Here is a 27838-nt window from a genome sequence, read left to right as displayed (position 1 = left end):
AACAAACACTCTATAGCAATGAGTATCAGAATATAGAGATATTTAACATGTATTTTAACCAAAGGAAATCACTTACCTTACCTTTAAATTCAAATTCAATCATTTAATTGATAGTCTGTACATAATGTACAGTATACCGGTATTCATTCTTTGGTGATAGATGTATATTCATGAATATATTCACTGGTGATAGAATGCACATCTTCCTATAATTCTACAAATCTCTGTGAGGGTGGTGAGGTGGTGAGGTGGTGCGACGGGACGTGGGATAACCCCAACTATTTTCGCCTGCACACTTCACCGGGTATGGACTAGTTTACACTATATTGATAGGTACACTATTTGAACTCTTATCCTTACCTCTCTATTCTTACTATCTATTCTGTGTTACATACTTACTGCTGTTGCTGCTACAGTACCAGACTTTGCCCAAAGTATAAAGGTCTATCTTTTCTCATCTCATCTTGTCTCGTCTCGTCTATTCTTATCTGGCCTCCCGGCATGTGCACTTAAGCCCCTCCAAATTATCCAGAATGCCGCAGCACGCTCGGTCTTCAACCGGCCACAATTTTCACATGTCTCCCCACTTCTCCGCTCCCTCCATTGGCTCCCAGTTACTGACCGCACAGAGTACAACACACTGATGTTGGCCTTCAAAGCAACCAAAGGTATGGCACCCCCATATCTACAAAGCCTGATCCAACCCTACAACCCCTCCCGCTCTCTCAGATCAGTTAACACAGGGAAGCTGTCCGAACCTTCCCTAAAACATCCGGGACAACGCTCCACACATCCCAGACTCTTCCCCCTTCTGGCTCCAACTGTGGAACGAACTCCCCATTGCAGTTAGAACTGCAGACTCACTCCCAATCTTCTGCCGTAATCTGAAGACTCACCTCTTCAGACTCCACATTAGCCCGTAGGACTTGCCCTTGCCTTGACGACCTTGCAGGCTTATGCAAATGGTAAAATGGTAAATGGTGCATTTATATAGCGCTATTATTCAAAGCGCTTTACATAGATTGTGCATTACATGCACCCATTCACACACACATTCATACGCCGATGGCGGAGGAAACCATGCAAGGCACCAACATGCTCATCGGGAGCAATTAGGGGTTCAGCGTCTTGCTCAAGGACACTTTGACACTAAGTCTGGGGGAGCCCGGGATAGAACTGGGAACCTCGCGGTTTCCATCCGGCCTCTCTACCAACCACTCTACCCCTGAGCCACTGGGATAGGATAGTATAGGACATGATAGATTAGGATATGATACGATACTGTAGGACAGAACACAATAGAACACAACATAACACAACACAACACAACACAAGCCAACGCAACACAACGCAGCGCAGCGCAGCGCAGCGCAGCGCAGCGCAACGCAATGCAGCGCCACGCCACGCCACGCCACGCCACGCCACGCCACACGACACAACACAGCACAACACAACAGAATGATAATTTGGTCTCATTGTATTTGCACATACTCGATTAGGAGCAATGAGGATAGAATGTAATTGAGAATAAGTGTTTGATGACTGTCTGGATGGTGCTGTTTTAATTGTTTTACTACTGTATATTGTACATGGTTATAATTTGTCCAGACTTTCAAGTCAGTGCGATAACAAGGTTTGGATACTGTAAATATTCCCTTTGCACTTGTAGTTTATGTTTAGGTTTACATTTAATTCATAGTTGTTGTTCTTGAGTGTGTTCTTTGGATAGACTCTATAACAATGTGTTGAAATAACAAAAAATAATAATAGTGTTGATGTTTTGAACCGTTGTGCTGAAGATATGAGGCCCCATTCCCCCCCCCAAACCATTCTACTTCTTTTTATCTCGCTCTCTGTCTGACTTTCTATCTTTATCTTTCTAATTTGTCCATCTCTGCTGTGTTGCTTTACTTTTGTCCTCGGCTCTCCCGATTTAATCTCTCTAAATCTCTCCTCTGTTGATATCCTCTGTTTTCTCTCTCTGTCTCCCTGCCTCGGTCCCTTTCTTTCTTTCTCCTTTCCTCTGTGTTTCTGCTGTCGCTCCATTTCTGGGCCCTCCTGCTGTCACATTCTCTGGCCCTTGGCAGCTCGTTTCTCACTTGTGTGGGAAATGAAGGACAGCACCAGATTGGTTGTTTGATGTCTTTGATTTCTTGTTCCTCATTATGTTATTATCTGTTCTCATCCGCCATGGCATTTTAAAAACAGCTGACTGGTATTTTGTTTGTGATTTAGGGAGGGTACTATCTTTTAGCCACTTAAGCCCTATATACTTTGCCGTACAACAAATAGCTAAAATAGCCGACCTACAAGCTCACAATGCTGCATTGTGAGCTTGTAGGTCGGCTATTTTTGAAAATGTTCAAAAAAGGAAAATCTGCCCTTATTTAGGATGCCAGGGTTAATGTGGTTAACATCTAAAATTAGATAAGCACTAATACAGTTTTTTCCTGTCAAGCGACGCAATGAAGTATAAATTAGGCTAAAGACTGCAACAACATCATTTAGGCTACCTCTGGCAGATTTACAGTGTGATAAGCCTACTTTACCTACAGTACTGTAGCAGTCAACTGGACATCTGTGTTATATTCATGTTTGGGACGTACAGTATCAGAACGGAATGCCAATTCATAGAATGAACAAACCTCAGTTCAGACTAGGGCTGGGTATTGGCAGTTATCTCACTATGATACGCATCCAGATACAGGAGTCATGATGTGATACGTACTGACTCACATGACCAAAATGCCACCAGATAAAGCCAAAGGAATCTTCCATATGGGCTTTGAGAATGGCAGGGGCTGGCTTTAGTTTCACTGCCATTTTTCATGACCTCTCCACTCTCACTTTTCTCCCTGAAGAGGGATTTATCAGTATGTAGGGTAGGAATTAGTGCAATACAAACTAAGACATTTTATTAAATACATGAATCCTAGGGTTCCTATTCTGGGGTGAACATTCGGCTAAAATGGGAGAAGCTCACAACGTGTCACTAGGCCGCATGGTGAGCTTGTAGATTGGTTATTTTCGCCCTAGATATGTAGTGGAAAGGGAAAAAGGAGTGGGAAAAAGGAAAGGGAAAAAGTAAAATGGGAGAAGCTCACAACGTGTCACTAGGCCGCATGGTGAGCTTGTAGATTGGTTATTTTCGCCCTAGATATGTAGTGGGTCCTGACCCCCAGTTTGGAGTTTGGGAACCATTGAACTAAGGGTTTTAAGTGGTAAAACAATATATATGGCAATACAATCCTATAATACATTGGAAAGATGAAAAGCCATAATTTCCCCATGTCATTGTTTCGCAGTAAACACAACAACAACAACCATATCACATGTCACTAACAACACAAGCCACAAGGCGCGCAATTCATTTACGGGTGCAGTAGGCTACTTTTCATGGCTCACCACATATTTGCCTCCTCGGAGCATAATTAATTGCGGCCAGCACAAACTCACAACATTACGGTCGACCATGTTGTTCCCTAGCGTCACCGCCGACCACCGCCGAGCGACACCAAAACACCGCGAGCCGGACAACATCACGGGTACACCATTTTGTTCCTTTTAGCGTGAGCACCGCCCACCGACGCAGCCGCCATTGAAATCTCCCCACAACAACAACACACGCGACCACTTCGCTTCAACCCGCGCCGTTGCTTTCACTTTAGTCATGTCTCTATCACACCACACTCACGGTAATATGTCCGTCATTCACGTGCCATGTACATCCCAAAGACAACATTATCAACAACGCCACAGTATTCACGGAGAAACAACGTTGCCAGGTTGCGCGTGAGAAATAAGCAATCCGCTCTGTGAATTTTCCTCCATTTGCCTCCATTCCTCCTCGCTCAAAGTCGCTTACAAGTCGCTTACAATTAATGGACATGGCAACATTGTCCACTCTCTCTCTCAATACAAACTCATGCTCACTCGACCATGCTCCCTCCCTCCACACAGAGAGAGAGAGAGAGAGACAGAGATACCTGTTGCAATGAACGTGTACATTATACTAATGTATAGTAGGGCTACAATATCTACTTTGTAGATTTTGATTATTATTTCAACACATATACATTATTAACCACTTCAGCCTATATACTTTTCAGCCATTTGAAATGAGCAGATCTACAAGCCCACAATGCGTCGCCATATATTACTGTCCAGTTGCCTGCGCCCCCGTGCGTGCCTAGCGGGCCGGGCGCACCTCTAGTACGATACAATTTTGACACTACTGATCCTGAAAATCTAGAATTTGAACACAGCCCCATTCCGTTGTCAATGACCTGCTCTCGTTCAGTCTACAGTAGTCGCTTATGACAAATGAACACAAAGAGCCCCTATCTAATCCACTCACAACAGACACAAATCGAAAGCAACATTTAACCCATCTAAACCTGAGGCGGATTCTAAAAACGGCTTCTAAATCCTGACCTAAGTTTCAAATAAAAAAACCTAAACCTTCCTAAAAACTTCAAATATTTATTAAAAAATTACCAAAAATGTATGGTGTTATATACTATGCATAGCAACAGGAACCCTAAAAGGGGTTCCCGTCCTGAAAGATATAGTTACAAAAACAGTTCATTTGGCCAATATAACCAGCTGACACATTTGGTTTTTAGCTCACATTTTGGTGCCTGTTGTGCTTTTTTAAAAGTGTGTTACTAACCTAAAACTGTTGTAGAAATACAATTTTGTACCAAACCCACCGTTCCAAACAAAGTGTTACAAAGACGGCTTCGACTATTTGTTGAAATCTGCTCTGAAATAACCTGTGGGAGATTAACGGGAGAAATTGAAAGGCAGACAGCACAACAGGAGAATGAATTGAAATAAGGTCAAGAGACCCATGGAATATTATGTGAGTGTTTGTCTCGTAAACCAACCTGTACTGAGCTGATTTCTACACAATGGATCAGAGGTTTTCTGATCCTTCTGACACGCCCATGCTGCTTAACCCCAGGTACAGGCATGATTGAAGCTGCATTTCTATGGGTAATTTTCATTGGTGGACAAAGTACTCAACTCCAGTACTTGAGTCAAAGTATAGATACTCCTGGTCAAATATTACTCCTCTACCAGTTGCTCAGACAAATTTGCACTTGAGTTAAAGTAGTGGAGTATTCAAAAGTACAAATTACAAAGTACATTTTCTTTTCAATATCAATGTATTTCTGGCTACAATCTATAAACTCAAAACGCATCACATTGCAGGTCACATTTGGCGAATGTTCGCCTGTTTTTGCTGAATGTTCACCTATTATGACACTATTATGACATGCCTAGAATAGGGATGCTAGGGTTCATGTGGTTAAGTCTTTGACATCACAAGCTTGCCTGTCAAATGTTCACATATGGCACGAAGCATTACGTCTTATATTATCATATTATTATCATCAATAGATTTAACCATGGTTACAAAGAAGTATATCTCTGTTTTTGTCATCAGGAACTCTATGTCTGCCCTGATATACAGGCCTACAGTAATGTGCTTGTGGCAGTGCATACAGTAGAAGTGACTATACATACTGTAGGCAAGAGTATATGCAACCATGACCAACATGCAAGAGGTATATAATAGAAAATAGATAGCAATGGTGAAAGATTTAATGAAACAAAATTGTTCCACCATCATCAAATGTAATTCATTACATGCATTGAATTATCAGGCAGATTACAGTCATATGTGAAACCCTGCTGTGTGTCAGTAACTGATTTTACCCTTATTTGATTTAAAAAGAGCTTACTGTAAGGTACGCAGGCTAGAGTATTAGACTGGCTCAGGGAAGAATGGATGTCCTAATCCTACTGATAAGAGCAATGGGTTTTAAGGGCAGGTTGGAATCAGAAGGCGTGGGTGGGAGCCAGCCAGCAAGCACAGATCTCATCAAGGTTATTTTTAAGAAAAAGCTAAAGGGAACATCAATTACACTACTGCCTTGGTGGGAGTATTTGAATGAAATAGGTCAAGTACAGTACTGCAGAGGTTCTCAAAACTTTTTCATGCCAAATTAATATGTATTTGGCTGCAGACCCCCATCTGAAAAATATTCTTGATTTGTGTCGTTAAAATGGTTCAAACTTATCCCAAATTGCTCAGCTTGTAGATTGGCTACTGTATTTTCAAATAGCCTATGTACACTGATTAAGTGATTTGATGATGCTATACCTGTATTAACTCATTTAGCTGGGGACTCCCTAGACCCGGGGGTTCACGGACCCCACTTTCAGAACCACTGCTGTACAGTATATTGAGAGGCAGTTTAAAAATAACACATTCACATTGTAGTGTCAAATTATTACTGACCAATCATGAACCGGTTTATCAATCTAAAACATATTGATCTCCTAGATGATTCCATCTAGGAGATCAATATGTTTTAGATTGATAAACCGGTGCCCATTGGGTTGATGCAAGTTGGATGCAATTATGCAATACCCATTGTACCCGTCGGTCTGTCTGTGTCCCTTTTATGTCCATATATGGAGATTTCCAGGCAAGTCTATGACGTCAGTAGCACTATGACATCATATTGATGACATCAGGGTATGTATTACAGAGATTTACAGGTTTATCAATAATTTCAGGAGATCTGCTGTAGCTAGGCACCGGCCTACTCGGGAATGATATAAGTCGGGAACGGTGCAAGTTGGAAATGCATGCCCAGTGGCCACCCGGTTACGCAAAACCATTGTACCTGTTATCAGAGTACCCGTTGTACCCGTGTGTCTGTGTCCCTCTTATGCCCATATATGGGAATTTCTGTATCTGTCTGTCTGTGTCACGTTTATGCCCATATATGGAGTTCCGTATCAGGCATGCCCAAATGTGGAGTCCAGGCTAGTCTATGACATTGGTAGTACTATGACATCATATTGATGACATCAGGGTACTCCATGGGGATTATTTGCGGTTTTGTCGACTTCCCACTTTTTGGTGTATCATTCCATCGGGTCCCCGGCAATAGGCATGCCGAGTGTGAAGTCGATCGGTCCCCTACATGGGCATGCAAGCCCATATATGGGCATAGCGGTCAGATCAGCGCTTTGGGACAACCGAATATCCATATATAGGTGTATCGGTCGGATTGGTGGTTCTGGACAACGCGCACGCCGAGTATGAAGTCGGGCGGTTTTCGAGATTTGTGAACGGGCACTCTGACTGATTTTTAAGCTTTTATTTGAAAGTGACAGTGGTGGGAGAAAATATGTAGAGAGAGTTGGGGAATGACGACAGGGGGCTGTTAGGGGTTAATTGTCTTGCTCAGGGACAATTCGACACATAGACTGGATGAGCAGGGGGTCAAACCGGTGCTGTACCGTATCATACTTGCAGGTAGAGGCCCTATCTTAGATATTCATAACCTATGATGTGATGATGAAGTTATCCCGTGAATTTAACCACATCAGACCTAATGTACCTATTCGGATGTTGAAGAGGTTGAACATTCGGTAAGCTGATCTACAAGCTCACTGTGGATCGGCTATTTTTGCCAATGAGATTTAGGTTGGGGGCCAAGTATAGTCCCCTGGGGACGCCAGTCAACGAAGTATGTACTGTAGAGTTGAAATGGTTTACTGTATGTGACGACTTGGTGATCACACTATAGCATTGCACAATGAAAATACACCAAGTCTTGAAAATCTAAATAGTTACATACTGTACGTTGATGAAATTAAAATGTTCTGCATGGATTATATTTTATTTAACTCATTGAGATTAAAATCTCTTTTCCAAGAATGGCTTGGCCACAGTTAGTCACTGTTGAAGCAATGGATTTAGGGACATATTACCACAGCCACACTGTACAGTAAGCTGGCCTCTATTATAAGCTGAATTTATATCATTTCACTGGGAGAATGAAGCAAGCATGCACACACACGCAAGGATTCACACGCACGCCCGCCCGCCCGCCCGCCCACCCACCCACACACACACACACACACACACACACACACACACACACACACACACACACACACACACACACACACACACACACACACACACACACACACACACACACACACACACACACACACACACACACACACGAACGCCTTACTCTGAAATATGAACCAGCTGATGTACTGTATCCAGTGGCCACCAAACACCAGCCATCTAAAACAGCGCCAGAACTCCCCCTGTTTAATGAGGCTCAGCATCTCACAACTAATACTGATTTGATTTGTATACATCAATAACCGACACCATTCAAAAGTTGTAAAGTTGTGAAGTTGAGTTCACAATCTTGTGTAGTTTGTGAATGTGATGTGTGACCTGGCATCCCCCACTGCTGAGCAGGTCACGGGGCTGTCAGCTGCCCTCCGCCGAGTGACAGAATGGCTAACATTGCGAGCGAAACTGCTGACAAAGGCAACTATCTGTTCCAAAACAACATTCGCCTGGGGGGGACTGGTTAATTAAAAACTGAGACACCTACAGTGGTCTCCTACTCAAAATCCAATAGAACTATCTGTGTTCCTTCCTACTGTTTGTTTATTAAAATGCCTTTCATTTTCACCACAAGCAATATTGTCACCGTGTAGCGTTACTTACTGTGTCTGCATAATCCTGTAACTGTGCACACCTTATATCAATATTTTGGCCTCAGGAATCGATTATATTATACTCATTACACTCCACTCTGCATGCAATGCTGCTGCAACATGCTCCAACAGTGCCTTGCTCACGGTTGAGCTTTATTGTTACATCTTGTTTTTTGAAGATATATTTTTTGTGGCTTTTTACCTTTATTGATAGATTACTGTAGTCTGACAGGAAATGGGGCGAGAGATGGGGGGTTGACACGCAGCAAAGGTAGCCGGGATCTGGAATCGAACCCGCGACACGCTGTTAGGCTGGATTACCAGCCTAGGTGCCCAGACGGCAACGTCAGCCACCCGGGCCTATTGTTATATCTTGTGTACAGGTACATAAGCGTAAAACCTATTTTTGTTCGGCTTCCTTCAGACAATCCAGACTCATCAACAAGACACCTCAGGCTGGGTGAAATGGACAAATATGGACAAACATGAATGTATTTTTTATATTGATATTGATATTATGACGATAACATCATTGTTGTGGCCTTAACCCATTAAAACTGTGTCATTTTAGATTTTTGTGTTGGCTATTAAAAAATAGCAGATCTACAAGCTCACAGCGTGTCACTTCGTGCCGCACTGCAAGCTTGTACTGTACATCTGCTATTTTTTAACATTTTTGAAAAATCTTGTAAGTGTGAGAACTACTGATTTAGAAGGCCTCTGTAGAATTGGCCTCAGGTCTTAATGGCCTTGTTTTTTTACTTTTCAAAACAATTAAAAAAATAACAGATCTACAAGCTCACAACGCACCATGATGTGATGTGTTGCGAGATTCACAATATCGATATAGTATCGATAAATTGCCCAGCCCTAATTGAAATGTACAGTATGACCTTTGAGTTACAAACAGTCTTTGTAACTGAAATTCTCTAACCAGTGACCCATTATAGTCCATTGTACAACATGTCACACCATGCCTTTGCTTTTGCTTTTGATGTTACTGGCGCAATAAGTTGTCAGTAAGTCAACTTTTTGGGGTACTTACTGCATTATACAATATTTCAGAGCTACATGTTTCTTACATTGTAAAACCCAGAGAGTTCATTCAAATCTGAAGGTGTAAAAATCTAGGCTTTGGCAATGTACAGTACATTTGTTTCATACCTTCATGCCTTCCAGACATGTTACCAACCGGAGTATATAGGTTATATGACAGTATTTATGTAAAACAAACAAAGAAACATGCATGTTCACGTATTATGACATACCCAGAATAGAATGAGGACGCTAGGATTCAGGTGGAAAATACAACAATAGTAGTGAAATACACCAAAGTACCAAAAATATACAGTGGCCACCCGACCCCCCGACTCGTACAGAAAGCATGTAAAAACCCAGCTCCCGAGTCAAACGGTACAGCATTAATGACAACCCCCACACAAGCACACAAACAGCTAACTCATACTCTAGTATCTGGCAATGCCACACATGCAGATACGCAGATAGAAGTCATTGTAGCATGTATGACACTAGAGGGTCGGGGCGCTGCGTGCCCCTTCCCCCTATCCGCTGCGCGGGGCTTTGTGCTTGTTGGTCCCTCCGTGTCTCTCTCTCTGTATGTATTAACTGATTTTTTTTTAAAAGAGAAAAAAAATACATGGGGGCCCCCTGGGGGTCTGCGGACCCCCTCTCGGATCCCCTGGGAGTCTTGGGAGCCGCGCGAAACATCGCGGACCCCTTCAGACCCCATATAGATCCACCGTCTTGCTTCCTGTGGCTTTTGTTTTTTCATGAACCTGCTTGCTTGTTTCTGGCGCTTGTTTTTCTCCAACCTGGCATCCTGACTGACTGGCGAGTCGGTTCGGGTGACTGTTAGAGGCGCGTAGCCACTGGCGCGGGTAACTAATAATGTATTATTAGTATTAGGATTTGCATGGCACGAAAATGAAGGACATATTAGCGTGAATGTGGTGGGATAGAGACATGAGCAAACAAAAAGGTAAGCAAGAGTGGGGGTTGAAGCGAAGGGCTCGCGTCTGTTGTTGTGGAGCTGGAGAGATTTAATGGCGGCCGCGTCGTGTTGGCTCGGGGTGCTTCGGTTTCGCTCGGCGGTGCCCACGCTAAATAGTAATAATAATAATAATAAACTTTATTTGTATAGCACCTTTCATGACATGAAATGCAGCTCAAAGTGCTTTACAGAGCAAGAATACAATTACAGTTACAACCAATTTAACAAAAAAGTAAGAAAAAAAAGAAAAGCAAAAGCATAAAACAACATTAAAATAGGCAATACAGTGAGGAATGAATCGCGCACGTTGTGGCTTGTCTTGTAGTGACATGTTGTTGTTGTGTTTAGTCCAAAACAATGGGAGGGGAACTGAATTCTAACGGAAGCTGGGACTTTTGTCTCATGTATACAGTAATAGGATTGTCCATCCTGTCTACTATGCAGCTAGCCTAGTGTGGGTTTAACCACTTGAACCCTAACCTCATTCCCAGCGTTTTCTCATCTCACGTGGAGAAAAGCCTGGTAAAGAACTACAGCATGATATGTCTATAGGGCGGGACTTCTGTTGTATGTAATTAGCCCCGGAAGCTGTCTTTTTCAAATAATCATAATAAACCTTGGACGGTACTACTTGTATTACCACTTAGACATTTTCAGTTGAAGATTTTGCCCAGCATACTGGAACCCAATATACTTAACTGACCGGAGTCCCCCAGGGATCTTTACTAGGCCCCCTCCTTTTTCCCTATCACACCAAATCTCTTTGCTGAGAATAGACGATCTACAAGCTCACAACGCATTGTAACACAATGCATTGTGACGGACGGGCAGTTGAATAAACTCATGTGTCTAATACACTGCTTTTGTAGTTGGAAGAAGTTATCTCAAGGTAAAGTTATATGTGGCAATATTCTTGACAGTATTGAAAATCGTACCTTCAGGATTTCTAAATACCCAGGTATAACACTTGATAATGCCCAAGCCTAGACCTGTCTAAATTTTAAATTGCATTAAGCACTCTAGTGGAAATTTTCTGGGCATGTCATAATAGGCAAATATTGAGTGAAAATCTGCAATTTCACAACGTTGTACACTATATTCCACAGAAAGATTTGGTGTAGAGGAAAAGAGAAGGGGGCCATGGACAGACCCTTGGGGGACACCACACCAGTCAACAAAGTATTTAGGGTTAAGCGGTTAAACAATGTGAGAGTATTCTAGGACAACTCTCCTGAATTTTCTATTGCGCTGCCCCAAGACTTGTCATGATAAATGGTTGAGTTAAGAGAAGCGTCTATTATGGTTAACCTTTGAACTGACAGTGCATGTGTAAAGGCCATCTGACACCTACGCATAATCCTATTAGGCCGAGTCTCAACAGAACAGCCTGATTTACCACCAAAGCAGCTCTAACGCCAGCTAATCTCTGTGCTGTGCTTTAAAATGTTTTGTAAGCGATATCTGTAACCTATCCCACTTCCTGAGTGTGAAATTACAAGGTAAATCATTTTGGTTACTTCATGATGAGGCATTTTTTGCCAGCATTGTAGATAAAAAAAAAACACAATTGAAAACTTCCATCGTTCAACTTTCAACGTTCTGTACTGCAGTTAGTTGGCTAAATAGGTGGTCTTCAAACTGAATGCAAAGAGCCCACCCTTTTTAAAGTAAAAAGGTGTTGAACCCATTAGATTTTTAATTTGGGAATGCTACTCAATTCAGAATCCAAATATTCCTCTAAGTTCAAATCAGTAATATTGCTCAAATCCACTTAGGATAACCAACCATTCCTCAAGTGATGAGATACAGATGCATCCCAATTGTGCACCTCATACCACGGTATACAGAATTCCTCATGCAGTCCCATACAGTTACTGTACCGCAAATCACAGCATACACATACATAGACACATACTTCCTCAGCCTTTTCCACAATGGCATGTACGCACGCACTACGCATGTTTTGTTGAGCATTTGAATGTTTTGTCGACATTGTCAAATTTGCACTGATATAGATAATCCATATCTAGATACTGTTATCTTTGTGTGCTGCACATGTGCACAGGCCAGCATTAAATGCACAGTTCCATCACCTCCTCGTCTAAAATTGAATGTGTGAACCAGGGCAGGAATTTCACGGCGGCCACGACAGCCATGGCTGTCGTTGCCCCTCTCTTTGGCTGTGTGCCCCTCGAAAAATGACATGCCCTACGGCCACAGTGGCCTTGATGCCCTCTGACTGCACTGCCCACGCTGATCACCATTTCCCTGCACACAACCAGCAGATTTTGAGCCTATATTCCAGGTTTAAAATTGCGAGAGAGAGAGAGAGAGAGAGAGAGAGAGAGAGAGAGAGAGAGAGAGAGAGAGAGAGAATTCCGTATTATGGACTGATGTGCCCCGATGTTTTTCTTATCATCATTAATGTACCCTACACTAGTCTTTTAGAATGTTGGACCTATCATTTTACAAGAACTAGGACAGGGGTCTGCAACCTTTAAAGTCAAAAGAGCCATTTTGGACCAAAAAATAAAAACAAAATCTGCCTGAAGCTGCAAAACCTATTTTAGCCCACTAATGCCGGTGCCGCGCCAATAAATGTGTTGCAGGCTTTGACGCAAATTTGACAGAAATGTTGAAACGTATTATTTATACTACACATCTTTACAGTATTGGAGCCCGTAAGAATCTATGTCTCATATTACAGCAACGATAAATACAATTTTAAATGTGAAAAAAAAAAAACATTTTTTAATTTCCATATAATGTTTTCTATAGCTACAGGGAGCCACAAGGGAAGGGCTAAAGAGCCACGTGTGTCTTGATATTCAGCAAGCAATAGAAAGTAATAACTGCAAACAAATACAAAGTTTAAGGTATCAATATCAAACAAAAGTAGAGAGAAGCTGTGACGTGCACCTCACAGCTCTGATGGACAAGAAATAAATAATCCTTTTGCAAACAACATCCATATTCTGTTCATTTGTCAACAATGATCCAAATGGGAAGTTTATTTCAGCAGCTAGAATGTGACAGTTTGACATTGTTTGAGCCCGTCTTTGGTGCACAGCTCCTCTTTAACCTATTTAGGCCGAGGCCGATTCTAAAAACGGCTTCTAAATCCTGACGTAAGTTTTCTGAAAAAACAAATATGTATTAAAAAATTACAAAATATGTATGTTGCTATATATTGTACATAGCAGGACACTTTTTGACGGGAACCCCAAAAGGGGTTCCCGTCCTGAAAGGTATAGTTACAAATAGGGGTTCCCGCCCAAAATGGGTTAAGTTAATTGCCTTCACCTGGTGTGCTGTGTGCAGCAGGGCAGATCCCCGCCAGGACAGGTTGACCTACCCAGGCCCATGAAATTCATAGGTAGTCATAGTAGCCAATTATAATGAAAAATCTGCAAAAACTGACTCATATACTGATAAAGAACCATATATAGGCTACATATTGTCGCTGTCGGGTGGAAACTTTGTGTCCAACTGTTTATTTTTTTAAATCATTCTTTAAAAGCAATTTAAAATGGTGAAAATAGTCAATCTACAAGCTATAATTAATATAAAAAAATACTATAAAATAAATAGTGGAAAATCAACTAAAGTCATAATTAGTGCAAGTTCAATCACATTTCATTTGAATGAAAATAACTTGTGGGGAAAATACATAAAATCTCTAATCTGTGAATCTAATGTGATTAATGTGCCCCCTACCTATACAGTCAGTGAAGTCCAGGGCTGAATGTGACAAATATTGAGACCTATGTGACTTTGTACAAATATTGGTAATTTACCAATGCATTATTTTGTGAAATAAATATAATAAATATTATAAATAAATAATTATATTTCACAGATAGTTACTGTACTATTCTTGTACTGTATTACAATTCCTGCCCTAGCATTTGGCCTTTGTGCCCTTAAAGAATTTACAACACCAAAGGCCAAGTGGCCTTGCCCCTAAAATGACGAAATTCCAGGCCTGGCGTGAACACTCTCAAATGAACAGAAAGAAAACAGAAAGAAAGAGGAAGTCTTACTTTACATGATTATGGTGTTATTGATCAAGTTTGCACTGGCCCTATAAATGTGAATTTGGCTAATGGAATCAGAATATTAAGTGTAGAGATATGAGAGATTTAAAAAATACACATTTCCATTCTCTGCACTTCAAAATTCAAGATTGCTGCCATGAACTATCACTTATTTATGGTTAGGGTTAGGTGAGGGTAATGTTATTTAATTCTTATTTTTGCCTGATTTTACTGATTTATTATCAAAAATAATTGTATTATTCTAAATGACTTGGGGGGGGGGGTCCAATCTGAAGCTACGGGGGTGCAAAAACCCACAGTTCCACATTCCAACAGCATAATAATAACAACCTTGTCATGCATCAAAATTCGCATAAAGGTTTTTAAGTAGGTATCATGGTGATATACAAGCTCACAATGTTTTAGAAAGCCATTCTGAAAATGTATTTCACCAAAATCCTAATTAACAGGCTCCCACAGCAGAAAAGAGCCTAATCCATGGCACAAATCAGATAACAAAAGCATAATCCACCACAGAATGAACCAGTTTGGGCAGAGGAGTGCCCAAAAGCAAGTAGTCTACTGTATATACAGTATATTGTACAATATCTCAAAAGGACAGAACATCCTACAAATTAATGCAAATTAAACCCCTTCTTCTGAAGAAGGCTGTTTTAGCTGAAACGCCATAGCGTTTCATAAAGAATATGCATGCTAAACAAAAAGACACAAATGTGTTAATGTTATCAGAAATTTAGAAGATGTGCCTTTCTCTCCTTTTGAGATCCAACACATAATTCAGAGACCTTTGTCTTTAGAACTCTGTGAATCTCTACAAAAGAGACCTTCCAACTATTGTGTATACTAATGTCATTAATATAAGTTAACTTCTCCCTAAATCTATCGTTCTCTTTGTTTTATTAAGCCTTAGCTTCCTCAGACTGTGCATCATATTTATAGAGGGAGTGCAGTGCCGGCGTCGAGTCGGATAGGCGGTTTCCAGAACCATCAGAAAAGGCTCTGGCCTTTGATGATCAGCCAATTGTTTGTCATGGCAACCCCAGCCTTAGCCTAATTTGGCAAATTACCCACACCTGTCATTTGATTAATTAGTCAGTCCACTTTCCACAGTCAGTTTGCACTCTTCAGACATTCTCCACACATTCTCGACATACTTTTACCACTGCGCAAGGACTTTCCAGAACCGCCGAGCCCCCCGATATACCCATATATGGTTATACCCATATATGGCCATTTACTGATAACATCAGGAATCTCCATATAAGGGCATAAAAGGGACACAGGCAGACAGACAGATACAGAGATCTCCATATGGGCAAAAAAGGGACACAGACAGACTGTTACAACGGGTGCTCTGACAACGGTATATTACATAACAGGGTGGGGCATGCATTCCCTTTTTGCATTGTTCCCAACTTGCATTGTTCCCGAGTAGGCCGGTGCCCAACGGGCACCTACCTGTCTAGTGATTGTAAATTCAAGGACTTTTCTAATTCCAAGACACTTTTTTTCATCAAGATGACCTGTTCGAGTTTGCTCTTGTGCCTGGAGCAAACTCGGACAGGTCATCTTGATGACCTGACGAAGATGTATTGACATCGAAACGTTGTCTGTTTGCCTGCACCCTGTGAATAAAAAGGCTATAATTGTCCGAGTTTGCTCCAGTGCCTTCCTTCCACACATACCAGTCCCGCTCCTGAGATGCACCGGACCAGCCTGAATTTTGCTTGAGGCACGGTGGAACCCCTTTACACTCTTTTTTATGTCAGGCTCATTTCTTTGTGAGGAAATCCTGGGGCTTGTTTATGTTCAGGGTGTGTAGTCTCCAAGTGGTGTCATCAGGCGTCACACCGTCTGCACACACACACCAGACTGTAGTCTCTACTACATAACATATTAGTAGTGTTTATTAAATAATGTGCACTGTCTCTGTCAAATAAACAAAACAAAAAAGCAAGGCATGTCTCATTACCTCCTTTCTGTTTTGTTGACAATCACAGATATGGTTTGGAGGCAGACTAGCCTAGTAGGCTACTGTATCTGGTCTGTTGTCTTAAATGATCAGCTTCCTTTGTATACTAACTAACAAGAGACACATCTTTAGACTCTTCATGTCAACAGTGCAAAAACATTCCTTTGGCAGCCATGTTAGACCCTGTCCTGTATGAGAGTCCTATGGTTGATTTCACAATTTTTAATCCAGATGTCATAAAGAGACCCCAAACTAATTAGACATAGGCCTAAGGAATTCAAGGATTAACTATGACACATAGTAAGTATGCAAATTAGACAAAGAATTTGAGGATTAAAGTATCATTCATAGTCGGACGTAAGGATACGTAACGAGCGCCAGCGCTCCTTGCGTTGTCGTTTTTTACTCCCCCTCCGTCACTTAAGGCTCCAGTTGTTCCGTCCGTCGGGCTGACGTTCACCGTCAGCCCGACGGACGTTCTCTACGTTTTGCCTGTTGTACCACTGGGCTACAATGCTAGTTTCATAACATTGCAGCGTGACACAACCGGTTGCCAGATTTTGTGAGAGAAATAAGTAACCAGGTCTATGAAAACAAGCCCAAAAGAATCGACTAGGCCACACATGAACAGTGGTGGAAAAAGTACTCAAATGTTTTACTTAAGTAAAAGTATCACTACTCCAATGCAGAAGTACTCTGTTACAAGTAAAAAAAATGGAGTTGGAATGAAAAATGTACTTGAGTAAAAGTACAAAAGTATTGGTATCAGAATGTACTTAAAGTACCAAAAGTAAAAGTACAAAAATGTTTGAAAATAGCCTATGTATAAAATTGGGCTAAAGTGGTTAATGTATGTTTCATAATATCATCATTTATATCTGAAAAGTAACTAGTAACTAAAGTTTTCAAATAATTGTAGTGGAGTAAAAGTACAATATTTGCCTCTGAGATGTAGTGGAGTAAAAGTATTGGAAATTGGAAATACTCAAGTAAAGTACAATTACCTCAAAATTTTACTTAAGTACAGTACTTAAGTAAATGTACTTAGTTACTTTACACCACTGCATATGAAAATAGCAGATCTACAATATATATTTGAGAATCACTGGTTTAAATAATAATTGGCCCAAATAAGCAAGTACACTTTAGAAACAAGACCAAATAAAACCGCAACCACCAATAAAAAATTGCTTGTTTGTTTACAAGCAACTATACAGAAGAATAAGCCCAAAGTCGCTTATAATAAGCAGACATGGCAACATTGGGTACACGCAATCTCTCACGTGAGCTAACCATGTATGTGTCCGTAAAGAACGGACGGAATGCCTCACCCCCATGACGCACGTTAAGACACATCTAGGGACTATGAACGGGCCTTAACATTAATTCAATTGTGCAGGTGGAATGAAGGGAGATTACTCTTTCTCATCATGGAGACAGTAACTCATCATAGTCAATGTCACTCATCACCATCTCCTTCATAATCACAGTCAGTTTTGTCTTAATCTCTCAAGAACAGATCCATCGCTGCGCTTGAATCTGTCGGTAGCTGTGTTGACAACCCGTGCGCATTGGCTACAAGTGGGCGTGCCATCAGATCAGGAAGCAGGCCGCGCTTTACCCAATCAAATGTAGTGGGTGGGATTTACGTGTGTGCCGTTCTTTCCCCCTAGAAACAAACCAAAACTCATTTAACAATAGCGTCCTCGAAGCCGACAAAACCACGGCAAGTTAGTAACATTTTAAATTGCTCTTTCATCATAGAAACATGTGGGCTTATAATATCCATGTTCTTTGGGAGAAGTGGTGTTAGTGTTCCGTGGAGAAATATTTTTAGTGGGAATGAAAACATAGTCGCACCACCGGAAGTGAACGGCTGAAGGCAGACCAAAACCCCAGTTTCCCTGCGCACGGGTCCGGGTCGTGCGCTTAGGCGCTGTTTTTACTTTTTATTTGGCGATGGGTTCCCAGATTGGTTCATCTAAGCCAGCGGTTCTGAAACTATGGGTCGCGACCCAAAGTGCACATTCTTCACCTTATCTTCAGTAGTGTGTTTGTGTGTAGTGTGTTTGTCTTTACAATTTGCCTAAAATGCTGAAATTGTTTGGTGGATTATGCTTTTGTTATTTGATTTGTGCCATGGATTAGGCTCTTATCTGCTGTGGGAGCCTGTTAATTAGGATTTTGGTGAAATACATTTTCAGAATGACTTTCTAAAACATTGTGAGCTTGTAGATCAGCTAATTTAGCTATTTTTGGATAGCGGATAAACCTACTGTAGTTTACTGTAAGTGTGCTTGATGGCACCATGATAACTTACCGTCTCAAACTATAGGTCGCGACCCAAAGTGGGGTCGTGGGAAGGTGCCGTTCGGGTTGCGCATTGGCGACTGTTTCTTTTTTCTTTTACATAAAGAAACGGGGGAGGGGGGGGTGTCGCAACCAACGCAAAGACGTCAAAGAGGGCCACTTGACTCCTTGATTCATCCAACTCCAACCCACACAGGGAACCAGCAACATGGGAAAGACCGCACACACACAACACAAGCCCTTGAACTGATTTTACTGTTGATGAATGATATTTAGCTGTAATTATGTTCGGGTGGTTCTTAAAAGTTGTTTTGGGTGTTTTTGCTACTCCAAGTGGGTAAAATGCATGGAACCAAATGGACCCATAAGGGTCCATTTGTACCCTCTCGGAGTTAAATTAACACCGGTAAATTGGCACTGGAGGGGTCCTGTGTACATTTTATCTGTTGTATGTGCGAGCAAAGAAAATAAGCTAATTGGCATTTTAGTCAACAAACTGCATTTAATTTACGGATCGCGACGTCGACGTGGCATTGTAGTGTGGGGAGTTGCTGCTCTCACAGACACCTCGACCTGTAGCCTACCGCTGCCCGGCCGGGATGGAGGAAAAACACGGTGGGCAAACCTGTTAAGCCTAAAAAAATTATTCGAGAGCTGCATTAAGAAACTCAGGTGATTAATTAACACTTCCATGTCGACCCCCGTTCTCCTCTTAGCAGACAAACTATCTCGCACGGGGCGAGTCACGGCAGTGTTTTGCTATGGTGTTTTGGGGCTATTATTTAGTCATTTCATTGATAAGATAGGCTTACAAATCTGCAGGAATCACTGCTTTAATTTCATTTTCTAAGAAATATGCACATACTGTATAAGGCCAACAATGTTTGCTTTTATTTATTTTATTCTTTATTTCCACTTTGAAATGGCACTAGGCTATAAATAAAGTGTGGGGTCGCCAAAAAAAATCCACCATAAAATGGGTTGTGCGTTGTGGGTTGTGCCATAAAAAAGTTTTAGAATCCCTGGTCTAAGCAATCCATAATCCGTTTCGCGAATACCGCCATTTTGGATATCCCGAACTGCATTATGGGTATGCGCAAAGCCGTATGGGAGTAAAAAGGTCTACCCGCACTTTGATAGTCTTGGGCTGTAGTGCGATGACGGCATCATGACAGACGCGAACGATCAATTCAGTAATTTAACTGTTTGTCAGTTAAGACAGTATTTATTAGACCATGAATTGTTGTGTCAAATGCATTAAAAAGGATTTAGTTGCCCGTTGTCGTGCAGCATGTGTTTTAAATCTCCACCCTAAGGCTACACCTACACCAAAAGAATATGATAAAGAAATACAGAACCAGAGGTGGTCCAGAGTAATGTCTTTAGATTTGGTCTGTCAATATTGTCAAATTGGTCAATGCATGCAGGATTACATTCTTTTATTATTACGATAGGCTTCTTAAATGTTGACCATAGCAGAAAATAAATACCCACATGTCGGGGAAAAGAAATCCGTTTGAATGTGGCTTGTTTTTTGAAAAACAAAAATACAAATGACGCAAGTTTTTTAAATGTATTTATTTTTAATGAGCGGCCCCCACCAAATCTACTAATCTACCGGAACTACATTCATATTTATCAGAAACGGACCATAACTCTGACCACGGCACTCGGGCAATAAATGAATACCTTTGCAACCACTACATTAATGGTAAGTATTTCCTACAGAAAATACTCAAAAAATCTGAACTAACCCTTTAACTAACTGAAGTAGTAGTCACACGAATAACATGAACATTCACAGTTTAAAGATGTTATTGTATTTTCCCCACAAAAGTTATTTTCATTCAAGATGAATTGTGATTGGACTTGCAGTAATGAGTTGATTTTGCACAATTTTAAATATATTATTTCTTAATCAATAATAATATAAGAACTTTATTTGTCATTCATTTGGTTAGCCTGATACACATTAATGTTATCATCAACTGTCATTCAATCTTTTATACATTTTTCATAATCTCTCTCTCTCTCTCCACTCTCTCTCACGCTCTCTCTCTACTCTCTCACGCTCTCTCTCTCTCTCTCACACACACACACACACACACACACACACGCGCGCGCGTGTGTACACACACACACACACACACACACACACACACACACACACACACACACACACACACACACACACACACACACACACACACACACACACACACACACACACACACACACACACACGCTGTGTTGTCGGGTAAACAACACTTTTGTAGCGGAGTATAAGTTGTCAATTTGACGTCTTGGACTCTTGCTGCACCTTTTTTTTGGCTTGTTAGACAGACGTTTTGGTGGATAGTTACTAGTGATACAAATCGCATTGTTGTTTGGCAAAGCAGAGCTATGTAACTCCGTCCCCCTCATAATGTCACTCTCATGGACTCGTGACACCCACATGTACAGGTAGAGGTAGCCTACAGTCTAAATTCCAGTGTCGCTTACTTTCAGTACAATTGTTTCATTTAAGCTGGTAACATTAAACAAACAGCATCTCTCTCTCTCTCTCTCTCTCTCTCTCTCTCTCTCTCTCTCTCTCTCTCTCTCTCTCTCTCTCTCTCTCTCTCTCTCTCTCTCTCTCTCTCTCTCTCTCTCTCTCTCTCTCTCTCTCTCTCTCTCTCTCTCTCTCTCTCTCTCTCTCTCTCTCTCTCTCTCTCTCTCTCAAAAGCATCAATTGGCTTCCGCAGCATTTTAAGTTGCGCAAGAGTCCTATCAGCCTTGAAATCAAACCTACTCTTGGTTATATGCGCAGCGATGTTTCACTTGATGTTGTCCAATAAGAATTTAGAATCTCTTCCACAGACAACTGGTGCCTAAGACCCGTATTGACAGAACATAGCCGCTGAGGAGAAAACTGTAAAATCAGCATGGGACAGTGCAGGCAGGGCATCAAGGCCACTGTGGCCGTGGGGTATCAAATGTTTCGAGGCACACACGGCCAAACAAGTGGGCAACAAGAGTCATGGCCGTTGTGGCCGCCATGAAATTCCTGCTTCAGTGGTTAAAAAATATGCATATAAATTCACTGAATAATTGGAATAAATTACTCTGGAAATGACATACATATTTAGCTTTAAGAAGCTGCCACATCACAATGTGTTCAGGGGACTTTTTGCTAACCTTTGCTGACATAATTCTGTCTGATTTCAAACAGAACCTGCCACTTGGGTGCTGTTGCATTAACATACCAAAGATAAAACTTTTTTTTTCCCAAAACCTGTGCCCCACTACGTCTTATTAGCCCATTAAAAATAACACCTTCCTTGTGATCAGCAAATGCACAAGTTTCCCCACTCCCATTTTAAAATGGGAACAGTTGCTTCATTGCTCACAGTAAAATCAACAGCGTTAAGTTAATTCTTAGATTAATTCCTTTTGGTTGTCTGTTAGACATGTTTTTAATGTTGACAGAATGACCCAACCTAACTAGACCCAGCGGACACCAACCAGCTGCCACACATCCTGCCTTCACCCGGTTTAATCGTTTAACAGAACTTTTAATCATTTATTATGATATTTTGCTTAATTTTGATAGTTGGGTCTTGTGGTTTTTCAGTTTGTCAGCCCAAAAAACATGGTGGGCTGCCAAACTGGAACAACTGCATTTAGCTACTTTAACCTTTGTCGCATGTTGGAGTGGTGAGGACCCAAATGCAGGACAATCAGCTAGTGGTCATGTAGAGCTTGGCCAATAAAATCTGTTTATGACATTTGTTGGCCAACCAAATCTGGATGTTACATTTGTGACGCCCACTCCACCCAGTTTTAATATAAGATTCAGGTAAAACAGGAACAAAGACAAGAACACAAGCTAAGACATGTAAGATAAGACAATGACCCAACAAGAACTGACTGGGACACAAGACTGGTATACAGTATACAGGGGCTGATTACAAACAAGATACAGCTGGGGCAGACATGAACAAACTATGAACTAAGAAAACTAGACCAGGGAACATAATAATATACATAGAAATACAAGGTAGAATAAAATGGAATAGTGAGAAAGAGATGTGTGAAAAGAGTAGTACAGTATGTTAGATTTCAATGGCTGATTCTACTGCTGAAAATGTTAAACTCGTGAAACATTCACATGGCCCTAATAAGGCAACACCATTGCACCTCACAAATTGCCATTGCATGAGTTGTAACTATGGTCATACTAATCTAAAAGTGTCTGTGTCCCACAGAGTCCCTGAAAGAACAGCCTGCCCAGGGCCCTTCATGTGGCTCCGTGAGGACTTGACTGAGACAAAGCAGGGTGTCTTTGGGCTCATAATCCCAAGTGAGGTCAATCTAAATTGCTGTGAAGTCATCTAACACCACGGTTATGTAGGATTAATGCAGTGCTGGTAGATTGGATACTTTGCTGAAGTGACAAGACACAGAGAGAGAGAGAGAGGAAGGAAGGGAGACAATGTTTTTTACAAGGCTTGTTTGTCTCTTAATATTGCTTGTTCTCGTCCCCGTGAGAATAAGGCTTACTTTTATGGTCAAAAGGTATTATGGGGTTAGGGTTATGTTCAGGTTTAGGGTGAGGCCGGGTGAAGGCTAGCTCTGCTTGGAACCACACTCTCCGGTATTAAATCCAAGATGAGTCCGATTATTAAAAAATAAAGATAGTCCACTAAGTTTAAATGACTTATTTAGTCAGCCTGTGCCATGTTTTCTCATTCAACAACCGACCGCAAGTGTCAGTTGTGCTGCCGATGCGACTTCAACTTCCTGCAATGAGAACATGGCATAGGCTGACTAAATAAACAATTTAAACATTTGTTTCAACCTGTCTCTTAAATTTGACTTTCCGAGCAATATTGCAGACATCTGTTTGCTTACTGGACTACCTTACTCTTTGGATACAAAGTGCTGAAAAAGCTAATAATCAGGACCTCCTCCAGTCCAGACTTCCGGGGCTCGACGCAGTGGAACCTCATCTTGGAGCTACTGTAATAGTGGAGAGTGAGGTTCTCGGGTAGGTTATAGGGTAACAATCTGGGAATCTATCAGTTTAAAAAAAAAATATATATATATATATATATATATATATATATATATATATATATATATATATATATATATATATATATATATCTTGAGAGATTATAGAGAAAAATATTTAGATTTTTGGATTTTGAGGTTAAGGTTAGGACTGATTGAGTGAACAAAGTAAATGTGAGGTCTCTGTGTTTTCTGAGCATCCTGAGTGTAAACATGGACCCATACACTCAGGATATTACAGTATAATTAACTCATTAGCAGTAAACAACATTGCACTGCTATGTTGTAACTCCAACTTTCATATACAATCAAAGCTAGCGGAATGACTCAAAGGGAAATGTTATTTTAGGGAAGACAATAACACAACCGAGACTAGTGTCTCAGAACCCTGAGGACTACAACTGTAGGACTCTAGGGACTTGAGCTTACAAATCCCCACTCATAAATTGCTGCCTACAGCGCAAAAAAGTGTGACTAATTCACACTTTTTATGATGCAATCAGATCCAACTTCAAGTGTTTTCCTTAAAAGCAGCGCTACCAGGATAACCTCTGTGTTTGATCAAAGACAGTGGATTAAAGTGGGCTATCACGATCACAGTCTCAAAGCAATTCCTGGTTAGAAACGATTCAAGGCTGCTGTATTGTAATACCCCCATGCAAATTGATGTCAGGGCCTTCAATCCATGGAGACTAGTCCATACCTGGGGATGCATGCATCCAATTTATGTACAGACTTGGGACCAACCACTGAGCCAGCTCTCTCTCTTTCACTCTGCTGGCGTTTGTGTGAGAGTACAGCCGTGAGCGGCGCAAATGCCCCCTCCTATAAAATCGCCAGTGAGCCCAGATGCAGTACAGCATGCTACTAATTTATGAAGAGGAGTGCAGTATTAGACAATTGTAAACACCTGCAGACCAGACAAAAACGCTAATAAACAGCTTAAATTTGGGAAAAGTGATAAATCATCTTCCTTACTCCCTGCATAATGCCAATGATCTATGCCAAGATCAACTGGTCAACCCACAAAATGAATGAAGACAGACATAGGGACAGAAAGCATATCTGGAAATTCATCATTTTTAGGGGCAAGGCCACTTCGGTCCTGACGCTTTTTTCATGCCGTCGTTTTATAGTAGGATATGGGATATTGTGTACCAGTTGGGGCAAAGACATCACCAACATCCAAATGCCAAATCAAACTGCTGTTTCTGGACAAGGTCTCACCAGTGGAACACTTTAAGAGGTCCTTTAGTTGTCTTTAAAGGTGTTATGACATCCAAAAAAATGGTAATCAAGCTAATCTAATTAGCTAATATTTTGGTGATTAACATTGGGAATGGTGTAAGCCAATGAAATGTATTTATTGGATATTTATTCCTGTACTGTATATTCTCGGTCTGTCGGTCGGTCTCCCCTCGCTCGCACCAGCTTCCTTGCACTAAACCAGGAAGTAAATTTACATGAAAATGACTTTTATTTGTAAATATACTATAAAATATATATTTCCCCTCAAATCTCTTAGTTACGGGTGCTCGGGTGGTGCAGTGGTAAAGTCACTGCCCACCACCACGGAGGTTGTGGGTTCCAATTCACTGTGGTGCATCCGGCTTTGTCGAGCGTCTACACGAACACAACTGGCCCGTGTTCGGGGAGGGAAGAGGGTGGAGCGGAGAGGGTGATATCAGTCATTGCATGCCTCAAAACATGAACGCAGCATGCGATTTCCGTGAAATTTTCCATGTAGATTCCAACTTGGCCACTTGGCCAAACTTTCAAATCAGCCTCATGGTGGTGCTATAACAAGAACATTTCTACCTAAAACTGCACCGATCTGCGTGAAACTTTGCTCGCACACTGCCTAGAGGCCAAGGAAAAACCTTTGCCCTGCATTTTTCACATATGCCTTTTAGAGCGCCACCAAGAGGCTGACTTTTGTAAAACAATTTTTTGCTCTTACTCCTTCAGATTCTGTCCAAAAATCACGCGAATCGGTACACAGTATCTCTATAGTCATGTGATCAAGATGGATGTGTCCGATATTTCATATTCCATCCTACTTGGCGAACATTGGCTTCCAAAGTTTGCAGAATAGGTCTGTTTTGAACAAAATTCCTCAAATCATGAACGCAGTGTGCGATTTCTATGAAATTTTGCATGCACATTCCCACTAGGCAGAGGACGAAATGACACCCTTTTCACATTGGCCTGTTATAGCGCCACCAGCAGATCTAATTTAGCAAACCACATTTTTGGAACAAAATGCCTCAAATCATGAATGCAGCGTCAAATTGCCGTGAAAGGCCAATTAAGAAATGGCACCCTTTTCACATTGGCCTATTATAGCGCCACCAGGAGGCCATAATAACCTACAGTACCTGACCTGGCGGAGACTTGTGCTCAGAGGAGCACTTTTTCTAGTTTCAGCCTGTTTTCAGAGAGACCACGTGACGTACAGTATCAAATATGATATTTTCGGGCCATTTCATAGCACCTTTAAGATACACTGGAGATGTAGTAATTAATGTATGGATTGTATGCTGTTTATGTTAGTGCCATGGACTGCAAAGGAATTGTTCTCACGCTTTTAACTCACAACTTCTGAAAATGACCATTGACATAGATAATCAAAGATTATCAGAGATATGACACATGTACTATTTTTTAATAGCAAAGGCTTCTTAAACTTGTGAACAATAAATGTGCTTATGTATTATACCTTTATGACTCTGGGCACAATAACCCTGGTTATAAGATACAAAGTGCCAGTATTTTATTTACAGTAGGCTACTCTGTAATTAGGTTTGTCATTTTATTATTATAATGTCATGAACTTTCTTTTTTACTATGCCCATACTGCCTCTAAAGACAAAATCCATTGGGTTAGGGATATATATGTACATATGCAAATGCATATATATATATATATATGCATCTATATTGTATATCTCTGCTGTTTTTTCACATTGGCCTGTTATAGCGCCACCAGCAGGGCTAATTTAGAAAAACAAAGTTTTGGAACAAAACGCCTCAAATCATGAAGGCAGTGTCCAATTGCCTTGAAAGGCCTGAGAAGAAATGGCACCCTTTTGACATTGGCTATTTATAGTGCCACCAGGAGGCCACAATAACCTACCTGACCTGGCGATACCTGTGCTCCGAGGAGCGCTTTTTCTAGTTATTATATCACTTTACCCAAATCCAACTCAAGTGGAGTTTGGCGGTTTTGTCCATCATTAGGGGAACAGCTGACTATGGATCTCCAAGCTCACAATGCATCACAACGCGTGAATTAATGCCCTGATGCTTCATGACATTGCTTATATAGGCCTACAATAATAAGCAGGACTTTAAATATTACAATAACTTCTGCAAAGAGGGGTTCACAGAGTTGCAGTTTCAGTAGAACTAGCGAGAGAAACTAATTTCTTGTCACATTGCTTTCCTCTTATAATGACTTATAAGTATCATGTGTTATAATTCTTCATAATTGCTGCCAAATTGGTATGGGATGCATAGCAAGTGCTGCCAATTGTTTTCATAACATTAGTGTCAGTGCTAAGATTGATAAACAGGTACACTGCATAGTTACTTTTAACAGACTACGGGGGAAAACCCCTGCATCGTTAAAGTTTGTTTAACGAGGCAGGGGTCGCTCTGAGGCTGCAGCAGCTCTGTGTGCCACGCAGGGGAGAGTGGGTGGAGTTCGCTGGTTTGGCCGACAGTTTGACAAACCAATGGAGTTAGCTGGTTTTGACAGAAGCGCTTTTTAATACTTTTCATTGGTTCAATATTTTTTTATTCCACACATAGACCTAAAGGGTGTTCAATAGCATTGATTTATGAAAAAAAGCAGCAGAAAAGTGGAGTTAGCTGGTT

The 27838-nt window shown here is 41.2% G+C and overlaps 2 protein-coding genes across 2 annotated transcripts in view; one reads left to right on the top strand and one right to left on the bottom strand.

Moving 5' to 3' along the window:
* The window catches only part of gabra5 (gamma-aminobutyric acid type A receptor subunit alpha5), a gene marked incomplete at both ends in the record, with an annotated part of 55807 nt that overhangs the window by 15920 nt on the left and 12049 nt on the right, over nucleotides 1–27838 (top strand). The gene's annotated exons all lie outside the window — the stretch shown is intronic.
* Nucleotides 1–27838, bottom strand: part of gabrb3 (gamma-aminobutyric acid type A receptor subunit beta3) — a gene marked incomplete at both ends in the record, with an annotated part of 103219 nt that overhangs the window by 70044 nt on the left and 5337 nt on the right. The gene's annotated exons all lie outside the window — the stretch shown is intronic.

This window comes from Gymnoscopelus microlampas (assembly GCF_963454915.1).
Source record: "Gymnoscopelus microlampas genome assembly, chromosome: 9".
Classification (NCBI taxonomy): domain Eukaryota; kingdom Metazoa; phylum Chordata; class Actinopteri; order Myctophiformes; family Myctophidae; genus Gymnoscopelus; species Gymnoscopelus microlampas.
Note: the sequence above shows the minus strand (reverse complement) of the source record. Positions and strands in the feature narration are given on the sequence as shown.